The sequence below is a fragment of the Elaeis guineensis genome, chromosome 15 (genome assembly GCF_000442705.2).
Source record: "Elaeis guineensis isolate ETL-2024a chromosome 15, EG11, whole genome shotgun sequence".
NCBI lineage: Eukaryota > Viridiplantae > Streptophyta > Magnoliopsida > Arecales > Arecaceae > Elaeis > Elaeis guineensis.
Genome location: NC_026007.2, coordinates 55,013,475 through 55,027,750, shown reverse-complemented (window position 1 = coordinate 55,027,750; position 14,276 = coordinate 55,013,475). Strand labels below are relative to the sequence as shown.

Here is a 14,276-nt window from a genome sequence, read left to right as displayed (position 1 = left end):
CAAACAAGGCACCGAGTGGGTGCAGATTGGAGTGTACCTAAGAGTGGAGGTATTCGAGTTTCTTAAGCCTAAAAAAGACTCAAGTTTTGGAATTTTGCAAGATTTGTCCCTGATCCCAAATACAGACAAGACACCATGTGGATACGGACTAGAATACGTAAGTACGATCTGTCGATATCATCACATGATAAGATACATATTTTTTTTAAAATTATCATTTACTATAATGATCTAATAATATATATCCCATGAGCATATACTCACTAATCGTTGTCTATAGAGAAAAAGACCAGAGGAAGAGGCCTTTGCATGTGTTCCCGCACGTTCTCCATGACAAATAACATGATATTTTTGTTTGACTTGTGTGCTCTCTGCGTTCCATGAGAACACCCCTACTACCCTAAGCAGGACGTGCATGGGGTAGACTTAGGTGAGCTTTTGGCCCATGAGTACTTATAATTGTGAGTAATTCTTTCTACACTGGCTGCAGTGTAGAAAATCTGACGTGAAACGCACCATTTCGCCCAATTGGTCCACATAGCATTTTCGTGGTATGACATGATGGATATTGCTTCAATTCAAATTAAAAGTCTAAAGACGCAAGAAAAAAAGAGCGGTGCATTTAATGCACATCATAGCCTGATTTGAAATTTTAATAGGACCAAAATGCTCTTTTCCTCCAAAGCAAAGTATTTTTATCATTTTGAAAGACTGGTTAGACATTACAAATGCTGTTCTTCTCTCTCTTCTTCCTCATTTTGTTGAGCTTTTGCCTGAGCATCTGGGTGTCCAAGTTTTACTCTCCAACGAGATTTGTGCATCCGATTTGTGCATCCAAGGTTGTTAGAAGATGTCTACATAATATTATCCATTCAAGCAATATATCCCACCCATCAGGAAGTAAAATACCATTTGTAAATCCTTTATTATAATTTTTTTTTAGTCTCTTTATTATAGCATCTCCTCTGATAGTTAAAAGAAGTTAATGCATTAAGTAGATTTAAATGGAGTTCTTCTTTTCAGTTTTGAATACAGCATGCCATATAATTTTTTTTGGAAAGTCATACAACAAACCAAGATGCCATGATTTCTACCCAAGATAGTTTTTGATAATATTCTAGGATAATATTATGATATTTTATAGATAAAATATCTTAAAATAGATATTTTTTGATATTTTTATGATATCATAAGCTCAAAATTATGACATTGAAGGTCAAAATTATGACATTCTGTCGGTAAAATATGTTTCGAAGATAGTTTTAGTAATATTATGATATCTTAGTTTGAAATTATAATATTTATATTGATATTATAATATTCTGTAGATAAAATATTTTAAAATAAATATTTTTTTAACATTTTTATGACATCCTAAGCTTAAAATAAGAATTTTTTAGATCAAAATCATGATATCCTATAAAAAAAATATCTTTCTATGATAGTTTTGATAATATTATGATATTCAAGATCAAAATTATGATATATTAGATAAATATAATGATATTCTATAAGTAAAATATCTCAAAATGGATGCTTTTTAATATTTTTATGATATTTTAGGTTCAAAATTATGACATTGAAGGTCAAAATTATGACATTCTGCAATTAAAATATCTTTCAAAGATAGTTTTAATAATATTATGATATCTTAATTCAAAATTATAATATTTTAGATTAATATGATGATATTCTATAGATAAAATATCTCAAAATAGATATTTTTTGATATTTTTATGATATTCTAAGCTCAAAATAAGGATATTTTAGATCAAAATTATGACATCCTATAGGTAAAATACCTTCCTATAATAGTTTTGATGATATTATGATATCCAAGATTAAAATTATGATATTCTAGATAAATATTATATCATTTTATAAGTAAAATACCTCAAAATAAATATTTTTTGATATTTTTATGACATCGTAGGCTCAAAATTATAACATTGAAAGTCAAAATTATGACATTCTGTTGGTAAAATATCTTTCGAAGATAGTTTTAGCGATATTATGATATCTTAATTTAAAATTATAATATTTTAGATTGATATTATGATATCCTGTAGGTAAAACACCTAAAAATAGATACTGTTTGATATTTTTACGACATCCTAAGCTTAAAATAAGGATATTTTAGATCAAAATCATGATATTCTATAGATAAAATATCTTTCTATGATAATTTTGATAATATTATAATATTTAAGATCAAAATTATAATATTCTAAATAAATATTATGATATTTTATAGATAAAATACCTCAAAATGAATGCTTTTTGATATTTTTATAACATTCTAGACTCAAAATTATGACATTGAAAATCAAAATTATGATATTCTGTAGGCAAAACATCTTCTGAAGATAGTTTTAATAATATTATGATATCTTAGTTTGAAATTATAATATTTTAAGTTGATATTATAACATCCTGTAGGTAAAATATCTCAAAATAGATATTTTTTAATATTTTTATGGTATCCTAAGCTTAAAATAAGGATATTTTAGATCAAAATTATGATATCCTATAGCTAAAATATCTTTCTATGATAGTTTTGATAATATTATGACATCCAAGATTAAAATTATAATATTCTAGATAAATATTATGATATTCTGTGGATAAAATACCTTAAAATAGATACTTTTTAATATTTTTATGATATCCTAGGCTTAAAATTATGATATTGAAGGTTAAAATTATGATATTTTGTCAGTAAAACATCTTTCAAAGATAGTTTTAGTGATATTATGATATTTTTGTTCGAAATTATAATATTTTATATTGATATTATGACATCTTGTAGGCATAAATTTTCAAAATAGATATTTTTTAATATTTTTATGACATCCTAAGCTCAAAATAATGACATTCTAGATTAAAATCATGATATCCCATAGGTAAAAAATCTTTCTATGATAATTTTGACCATATTATAGCATCCTAGATCAAAATTATGTCATTCTAAATTAATATTATGATATTTTATAAGTAAAACACCTCAAAATAGATATTTTTTTATATTTTTATAATATCTTAGATTCAAAATTATGATATTGAAGGTCAAAATTATGCCATTCTACAGATACAACATCTTTCGAAGATAGTTTTAATAATATTATAATATCTTAGTTCAAAATTATAATATTTTAAATTGATATTATGATATCCTATAGGTAAAAATTCTCAAAATGGATACTTGTTGATATTTTTATGACATCCTAGGCTCAAAATAATGACATTCTAAGTTAAAATCATGATATCCAATAGATAAAGCATCTTCCTATGATAGTTTTGATCATATTATGATATTCTAGATCAAAATTATCGCATTCTAAGTTAATATTATTACATTCTGTAAGTTAAAACACCTTAAAATGGATGCTTTTTGATATTTTTATGACATCCTAGCTCAAAGTTATGACATTGAAGATCAAAATTATGATATTCTATAGGTAAAACATCTTTTGAAGATGATTTTAATAATATTATGATATTTTAATTCAAATTTATAATATTTTAGCTTAATATAATGACATCTTGTAGGTAAAATATCTCAAAATGGATATTTTTTTGATATTTTTATGATATCCTAAGTCCAAAATAAAGATATTTTAGATTGAAATTATGATATTCTATAAGTAAAATATCTTTTTATGATAGTTTTGATAATATTATGACATTCTAGACTAAAATTATGATATTCTAGATAAATATTATGATATTCTGTATGTAAAATATCTCAAAATGAATGCTTTTTGATCTTTTTATGACACCTTAGGCTCAAAATTATGATATTGAAGGTCAAAATTATAATATTTTGCAGGTAAAACGTCTTTCGAAGATAATTTTAACAATATTATGATATTCTAGTTTAAAATTATAATAATTTAGATTCTCCTCGAGAAGGTGGAGAACCCTTTGTGTTTCGGTGAACCCTCCGCATTTCGACGTTGCCGCTGGCGAGCCTCGCCGGTTTTGCTTCTCAATTTTCCGACCCTACCACCAACGCTTCGACCTTCAGCTCCATCACCACCGTGGCACCTCCGTGAGTGATCGCTCCCTCTTCGACCCGATCATCATCCTTTGCTGCTCGACCAACGATGATGATAGAAATGCCAATCGTGCTCCTGCCAACAGCTTCGAATTCTATTATGATGATGGGGTGGGATCTGACCTCCACCCCTTATTGGAGAGCATGTCGGATTTCTTGATGTCTTTAGCTTTTGAGCAGCTCCTGGACCAGCTCTCCTAGATCGACATCCATGGCATTGGCGGTGGCCAGGCATGCGAGCATCCGCCCGCATTGAAGGCTGTCGTGGAGTCGATGCCCACCGTCCAGATCGCCGCCAGCCATATCAAGATGGACACCCAGTGTGCTGTCTGCAAGGAGCCGTTCGAGCTCAGGACTCAGGCTTGAGAGATGCCCTGCAAGGATATCTACCATCAAGATTGCATCTTGCCATGGCTTTCACTCCGAAACTCTTGCCTTGTGTGCCACCATGAGATGCCCATCAATGTGCATGGATGGAGTGGGGTGGAGGTGGATGGTGATGAACAGGCTCCCTGTGTGGAAATGAGGAGGATTTGGTCGGCCTCATGATATGGAGGCTACCAGGTGGTGGGTTTGTGGTTGGGAGGTTCTCAGGGGGGAGAATAGCAGGGGAATGGAAGTTTTCAGGAGTTTACACGGAGGGGATGGTGGATTCAACACCACCAGTGGTGCAGCGAGAAGGATCTTGTGGACCTTAAGGGTGAGTCGGTCCAGGGAGAGCAGAGGAATTGGTCGGGCTTTTTGCAATTTCATTCTTTTTTCAGGCGCTTCCGCCCATCTTCCTCCAGTTCTTCAAGATCAACTTCAGACTCCAGTTCCACTGCTTCTCCAAGGCACCGCAGAAGTTTGGTCTTCAGTTGGAGTTCACGAAGGCACAGTTTAAGTTAGGCATTGGAAGATGGGAATATTAGAGCAATCATAAGATGGTGACTGAAGAAAGTGGAGAAAAATTTGCCTTTCTTTGTATCTAGTTTTTTCATTTCATCTTACCATAGTTGTAGTTAACTGTTTTCCTATTTCATGTAAGAGGAGGAAAATAGGATCTTAATCGATGGAGATCCAAGTGTTTTACCCCACAATTCTATCATAAATAGAAGATATTTAAGGGGAAAAAATGCAGTTTGCTTCTATTGTTTCTATTTTGTGGTTTGGAATTGAACATCATTCTGGATTCTTATGAAAGATAAGGAAGAAGCTGATTTTTTGTTTCATTTGAGAAGTCCAACACACCATAGTGATTTTATGTTAAATAGAACTCTCCACTATGAATCCTATTTCAGATTCTCTATCTTTTTTCTTAACATGCTGACAATCGCCTTTCTTCTCCTCCTATAAGCTACATCGCTGACTATCTTTGAAAGATGTTTTACCGACAGAATGTCATAATTTTGACCTTCAATATTATAATTTTAAGTCTAAAATATTATAAAAATATCAAAAAGTATCTATTTTAAAATATTTTATCTACAGAATATCATAACATTAAATTAGAATATCATAATTTTGATCTACGATGTCATAATATGATCAAAACTATCATAGAAAGATGCTTTACCTATAGGATATCATAATTTTAACCTTCAATATCATAATTTTGAGTTAGGATATCATAAATATCTCAAAAAACATCCATTTTGAAGTATTTTTCTTACAAAATATCATAATATTTATCTAGAATGTCATAATTTTGATCTTGAATATTATAATATTATTAAAACTATCATAGAAAACTATTTTACCTATAAAATATCATAATTTTGATCTAAAATATCCTTATTTTGAGCTAAAGATGTCATAAAAATATCAAAAAATATTCATTCTGAGATATTTTATCTACAGGATACCATAATATTAGTCTAAAATATTATAATTTCAAACTAAGATATCATAATATTGTTAAAACTATCTTCGAAAGATATTTTACCTGTAGAATGTCATAATTTTGATCTTCAATGTCATAATTTTGAGCCTAAAATATCATAAAAATATTAAAAAATATCAATTTTAAGATATTTTACTTACAGAATGTCATAATATTAATTTAAAATATCATAATTTTGATCTAGGATGTCATAATATAGTTAAAATTATCATAGAAAGATATTTTACCTATAGGATATCATAATTTTGGTCTAGAATGTTATTATTTTGAGGCTAAGATGTCATAAAAGTATCAAAGAGTATCCATTTTGAAAATTTTTACCTACAGAATATCATAATATCAACATAAAATATTATAATTTTAAACTAGAATATCATAATATTACTAAAACTATCTTCAGAAGATGTTTCATCGATAGAATATCAAAATTTTGACCTTCAATATCATAATTTTAAGTCTAAGATGTCATAAAAATATCAAAAAATATCTATTTTAAGATATTTTATCTACAGAATATCATAATATTTATCTAAAATATCATAATTTTGATCTTGAATGTTATAATATTATCAAAATTATCATAGAAAGATGTTATACGTATAGGATGTCATAATTTTGATCTAAAATATCCTTATTTTGAGCCTATGATGTCATAAAAATATCAAAAAATATCTATTTTAAGATATTTTACCTACAGGATATCATAATATTAATCTAAAATATTATAATTTTGAACTAAAATATCATAATATTATTAAAACTATCTTCAAAAAATATTTTATCTATAGAATGTCATAATTTTCACATTCAATATCATAATTTTAACCCTAGGATGTCATAAAAATATCAAAAAGTATCTATTTTAAGGTATTTTACCTACAGAATATCATAACATTAACTTAAAATATCATAATTTTGATTTTTAAAATTATCTTCGAAAAATATTTTATCTGTAAAATGTCATAATTTTGACATTCAGTGTCATAATTTTGAGCCTAGGATATCATAAAAATATCAAAAATATCTATTTTAAGATATTTTACCTACAGAATATTATAACATTAACTTAGAATGTCATAATTTTGATCTATAATTTTATAATATGATCAAAACTATCAAAAAAAGATGCTTTACCTATAAAATATCATGATTTTGATCTTCAATGTCATAATTTTGAACTAAGATATCATAAAAATATCAAAAAGTATCTATTTGAAGGTATTTTTCTTACAGAATATCATAAAATTTATCTAAAATATCATAATTTTGATTTTAGATATCATAATATTATCAAAACTATCATAGAAAGATATTTTACTTATAGAATATCATAATTTTAATCTAAAATATTTTTATTTTGAGCTTAGAATATCATAAAAATATCAAAAAATATTTATTTTGAGATATTTTACCTATCAGATATCATAATATGAACCTAAAATATTATAATTATGAACTAAAATATCATAATATTGTTAAAAATATCTTTAAAAGATATTTTATCTGTAAAATATCATAATTTTGATCTTCAATATCATAATTTTGAGCTTAGAATATAATAAAAATATCAAAACCATTCATTTTGAGATATTTTATTTATAGAATTATATAATATTAACTTAAAATATCATAATTTTTATCTAAGATATCATAATATGATCAAAATTATCATAGAAAGATACTTTACGTATAGGATATCATGATTTTGATCTAGAATATCATTATTTTGAGTCTAAAATATCATAAAAATATCAAAAAATATGTATTTTGAAAATTTTTACCTACAGGATGTCATAATATCAACCTAAAATTTTATAATTTTGAATCAAAATATTATAATATTGCTAAAGCTATCTTCAAAAGATATTTTATTGATAGAATATCATAATTTTAATTTTTAATATTATAATTTTGAGCCTAAAATATCATAAAAATATCAAACAGTATCCATTTTAAAGTGTTTTACTTACAGAATATCATAATATTTATCTAGAATATCATAATTTTGATCTTAGGTATCATAATATTATCAAAACTATCATAAAAAGATATTATACGTATAGGATATCATAATTTTGATCTAAAATATCTTTATTTTGAGTCTAAGATGTCATAAAAATATTAAAAAATATCTATTTTGAAGTGTTTTACCTATAGGATGTCATAATATTAATCTAAAATATTATAATTTTGAACTAGAATATCATAATATTGTTAAAATTATCTTTAGAAGATATTTTATCTATAGAATATCATAATTTTGATCTTCAATATCACAATTTTGAGGCTAAAAAGTCATAAAAATATTTAAAAAATTCTATTTTAAGATATTTTACTTACAGAATATCATAATATTAACTTAAAATATCATAATTTTAATTTATAATATCATAATATGATCAAAATTATTAAAAAAAGATATTTTACTTATAGGATATCATGATTTTGATCTAATATATCCTTATTTTGAGCTAAGAATATCATAAAAATATCAAAAAATATTTATTTTGAGATATTTTATCTATAAGATATCATAATATTAATTTAAAATATTATAATTTTAAATTAAAATATCATAATATTACTAAAATTATCTTCGAAAGATATTTTACTGATACAATATTATAATTTTAACCTTCAATGTCATAATTTTGAGCCTACGATGTCATAAAAATATCAATAAGTATCTATTTTATGGTGTTTTACTAGTAGAATATCATAATATTTATATAAAATATTATAATTTTGATTTTAAATATCATAATATTATGAAAACTATCATAAAAAATTATTTTACTTATAAGATGTCATAATTTTGATCTAAAATATCTTTATTTTGAGCTTAGGATATTATAAAAATACCAAAAGTATCCATTTTAAGATGTTTTACCTACAGAATATCATAATATCAATCTAAAATATTATAATTTTGAACTAGAATATCATAATATTATTAAAACTATTTTTAAAAGATATTTTATCTATAGAATATCATAATTTTGACCTTCAATATCATAATTTTGAGCATAGAATGTCATAAAAATCTTAAAAAGTATCTATTTTGAGATGTTTTACTTATAAAATATCATAATATTTATCTAAAATATCATAATTTTAATTTTAAATATTATAATATTATCAAAACTATCATAGAAAAATATTTTATCTATACAATATCATGATTTTGATCTAAAATATCCTTATTTTGAGCTAAAGATGTCATAATATCAATCTAAAATATTATAATTTTGAATTAAGATATCATAATATTATTAAAACTATCTTCAAAAGATATTTTATCAATAGAATATCATAATTTTGACTTTCAATGTCATAATTTTGAGCCTACGATGTAATAAAAATATCAAAAAGCATCTATTTTAAGATATTTTACCTACAGAAGATCATAATATTTATCTAGAATATCATAATTTTGATATTAGATGTCATAATATTATCAAAACTATCATAGAAAGATATTTTATCTATAAAATATCATAATTTTGATCTAAAATATTCTTATTTTGAACTTAGGATGTCATAAAAATATCAAAAATATCCATTTTGAGATGTTTTACCTATAAGATATCATAATATCAATATAAAATATTATAATTTTAAATTAAGATATCATAATATTATTAAAACTATCTTCAAAAGATGTTTTACCTGTAGAATGTCATAATTTTGACTTTCAATATCATAATTTTGAGCATAGGATGTCATAAAAATATCAAAAAGTATTCATTTTGAGACGTTTTACTTACAAAATATCATAATATTTATCTAAAATATCATAATTTTAATCTTAAATATTATAATATTATTAGAACTATCACAGAAAGATATTTTACCTATAGGATATCATGATTTTGATCTAAAATATTCTTATTTTGAGCTTAGGATGTCATAATATCAATCTAAAATATTATAATTTTAAACTAGGATATCATACTATTGCTAAAATTATTTTTAGAAAATATTTTACCGACAGAATGTCATAATTTTAACTTTCAATGTCATAATTTTGAACCTACGATGTAATAAAAATATCAAAAACTATCTATTTTAAAATCTTTTACCTACAAAATATCATAATATTTATTTAGAATATCATAATTTTAATTTTAAATATCATAATATTATCAAAACTATCACAGAAAGATATTTTACCTATAGGATATCATAATTTTGATCTAAAATATTCTTATTTTGAGCTTAGGATATCATAAAAATATCAAAAAATATCTATTTTAAGATATTTTATCTATAAAATATCATAATATCAATCTAAAATATTATAAGTTTGAATTAAAATATCATAATATTATTAAAACTATTTTTCAAAGATGTTTTATCTGTAGAATGTCATAATTTTGATCTTCAATATCATAATTTTGAGCCTAAAATATCATAAAAATATCAAAAAATATCTATTTTAAGATGTTATACTTATAGAATGTCATAATATTTATCTAGAATATCATAATTTTGATCTTGAATATTATAATATTATCAAAATTATCATAAAAAAATATTTTACATATAAGATATCTTGATCTAAAATATCCTTATTTTAAGCTTAGGATGTCATAAAAATTTTAAAAAATATCTATTTTGAAGTATTTTACCTACAGGATGTCATAATATCAATCAAAAATATTATAATTTTGAACTAGGATATTATAATATTGCTAAAACTATCTTCGAAAGATGTTTTACCGACAGAATGTCATAATTTTGACCTTCAATGTCATAATTTTAAGCCTACGCTGTCATAAAAATGTCAAAAAATTATTTTAAGATATTTTATCTATAAAATATCATAATATTATCTTGTAATATTATCAAAAACTATATTGGGTAGAAATCATGACATCTTGGTTTGTTGTATGACTTTCCAAAAAAAAATTATATGGTATGTTGTATTCAAAACTGAAAAGAAAAACTTTGTTTAAATCTATCTAATGCATTAACTTCTTTTAACTATCAGAGGAGTTGCTGTAATAAAGAGACTAGAAAAAAATTATAATAAAGAATCTATAAATGGAATTTTACTTTCTGATGGGTGGAATATGTTGTTTGAATAGATAATATTATGTAGACGTCTTCTAATAACCTCGGATGCACAAATCTCACTGGAGCATAAAACTTGGATACTTAGATGCTCAGACAGAAGCTCAACAAAATGAGGAAGAAGAGAGAGAAGAACAGTATTCGTAATGTCCAACTAGTCTTTCAAAATGGTAAAAATACTTTGCTTTGGAGGGAGAAGGCATTTTGGTCCTCTTAAAATTTTCAAACCAGACTATGACATGCATTAAATGCACTGCCTCTTTTCTTACGCCTTTAGACTCCTGGTTTGAATTGAAGCAACATCCATCATGTCATGCCGCGAAGGCGCTACATGGACCAATCGGGCAAGGCGGTGTGCTCCATGTTAGATTTTCTATACTACAGGAGGTGGAGAAAGAATTACTCTATTGTTGTAGGGTGAGAAGAAGCTTAGGTCACTCCAAACAGCTAATAGCCATCTGTTCAGAACATTATTGAATAGACTTAGTCTACCGTATGTGTTATAGACAAAGTTATTGAAAAGGTGCCACAACAGCATACAATGGTGTATTGAGTGGTTAAACAGTTATATGTTAAGATGGTTACAAGTTTAAACAGCAGTGTCTTAAAGTGGTTTTAAAATTTTTAAAATCAAAATACTAATGTGGCATTTTTTATTGACTTTGTCTATAGCACATGTAGTAAACCGAGTCTATCCAAGAATTTCTCTATCTATTTGGACATGTCAAAGTCTCTTAAGGACCACAAGATTGTCTGACATGGACATATCCACATACACCTTGTACCATCTTGAGGTAAGATGGATTAGATAAAGTTAGATTGAGTTATGATATATCAAGACAGATAAATTATGTATCCATATTCTTTTACATGATTAATCTTTCTTATGATCGATCATAATGCTTTCTTCTCTACTCTGCTTTATAGAAACAATACAAAAGAAATGGAGCTCTAAAACATCAACAAAGCTTACAAATCAAAAATCACAACAAAGGGAGATTTGAAGGAAATAAACTTAGAAAACAAATTAAAGGTTGTGGATCCAACACTTTCAAAACTCAAAAATCAATGCCTGTCACCTAATAACTGGATCAGTAAATTAAATTGGATAAAGAAAAGAATTTGGGCAACTTATACCTGAGAGAGAGGCCTATTGGTTTCGGCATCAAAGGTGGTGATACTCTTAAAGAGAATAGTGACTTTGTCCCAAGTGAATATGAGAGAGCACAAAGGGTAGACTAGGGCTTGGTAATGGGCACGAGAGATTGCGAGAAGGATAGTGAGTTGGTATGCGTGCAATTAGGGTTTGGGAAGGGAGTGGATAAGTAGCTGGCTAGGGGATCAAATTATTTAGAATTAAAGCATACTAGGAATAGTTAATTGGCCAACGGCTTATATATAATCGGGTTGGGTTCCCGTACCTAGATCCATTACATTTTGATTTCAACAAGATTGTAAATAAAGTAATAATCTTCTTGAAATTATTAAAAAATACTTCTTCAATCATTGATGAGGCTATCAAATTGATATGGTTGTAACTATTTATTATTTTTTTTATTTATTCACGATAGTGGTATTTTTGCTAATCATATATGAAGATGCTTCTTGACACATCATTATTTAACCACAGATATTTTCCTCAACATCAATGATAATGGGAAATCTCATTTGGCCCTAGAGAGTTGATGAATAAATTGAGTATATGTAGCACTAATCCTATATTTGGTTTGGGTTATGAAAAGGAGGATAAATAAGGTTGGAAGGATGAATAGCCTTCATCCATTATTTGGTTCAAAAGATTTTAGACAAGATGGATAAAAAGAAAGGATTGTCCATTTACCTTGGCCTACTAATTTACATCCTTCCAATTTAGGAGGATGCAAGATAGATGGAGCATGCGAGGGTTGGATTTTTGCATTGAAAACATTACCCCTCACTAATTTTTTGACAAAATTATAACATATCTTCACTTTTTCATTTCATTTTATTTATATATATTTTTCATTTCATTTTATTTATATATATTTTTATTTTATCTGTGTTATCAATCTTGTACTATTAAATTTTATTACTAATTATTTTAATTTTAGTACATAATTTTTATAATTATAAGTAAATAATTAGAATTATATTTAATTTTTTATTTATATTTACTATTTATATAAAATTATTTAACTAGTTATATTATAAAGTCATCTATTCAATTAAATTTAATTAAAATTAAATATTTATATAATTTTTATATAATTATAAATTATAAAAATTATAAGTTTACACAATACTCCACTTCTTTAGTATAAATAAATATTATAAATTGATAATAATAATTTTTTATCAATTTAGTATGGATTTTTGCATGGACAATATTATCCCTCACTAATTTTTTGACAAAACTATAACATATCTTCACTTTTTTATTAATTTTATACTATTAGATTTTACTACTAATTATTTTAATTTTAGTACATAATTTTCATAATTATAAATAAATAATTAGAATTATCTTTTTTATTTATATTTATTATTTTTAGTTAACTATTTGTATAAAATTATTTAATTAGTTATATTATAAAATCATCTATTCAATTAAATTTAATTAAAATTAAATATTTATATAATTTTATATAGTTATAAATTATAAAAATTATAAGTTTATACAATGCTCTATTTTTTAAGTATAAATAAGTATTATAAATTGATAATAATAATTTGTTATCAGTTTAGTAAAAATATCAAATAAATATCATTCATCATTCTTTTCATTCCTCCTATACCAAATAGAAGAGAAAATATTCTCATTCATTATTTCATATTTCAATAAATATATAAAAAGATGGATAGAAAATCCATCCATCCTCCCTCTTCCATCATTCCTCCTCTATCCATTCTTTTTCTAATACATCATTCATACCATATAGAGGATAAGTGACCTATGATCTTATAGTTTCTTGGTCCAAAGTAGGTAGAAAGCCCCAATGTTAAGAAGTGGTGTCCAACTAGGTGACAAATATCAAATCAGATTGCAAACTCCCCCCTAGCGAGCTAGAATCGTCTAAACTCGGCACTCGCCCGTCCATCAGAAGGATGGGACAACCCCACGCACTTCCAGATGCTCAATGACATAAAATTAGGAACAAGGAACAACCTCTAATCCATATATTTAATCTAATTGGATAATGCTAAGTGGTGCCTATATTGTGGGGCAAAAACTTCTCCACACGCATTGATTGGTTTAGCTCATAGAAATTGGTGTGATGCATG

General features: G+C 25.6%; 1 pseudogene; it reads left to right on the top strand.

The window, feature by feature from the left end:
* Positions 1-415: 415 nt before the first annotated feature.
* Positions 416-4,987, top strand: LOC105057981 (E3 ubiquitin-protein ligase RDUF1-like; annotated as a pseudogene).
* The last annotated feature ends 9,289 nt before the right edge of the window (positions 4,988-14,276 follow it).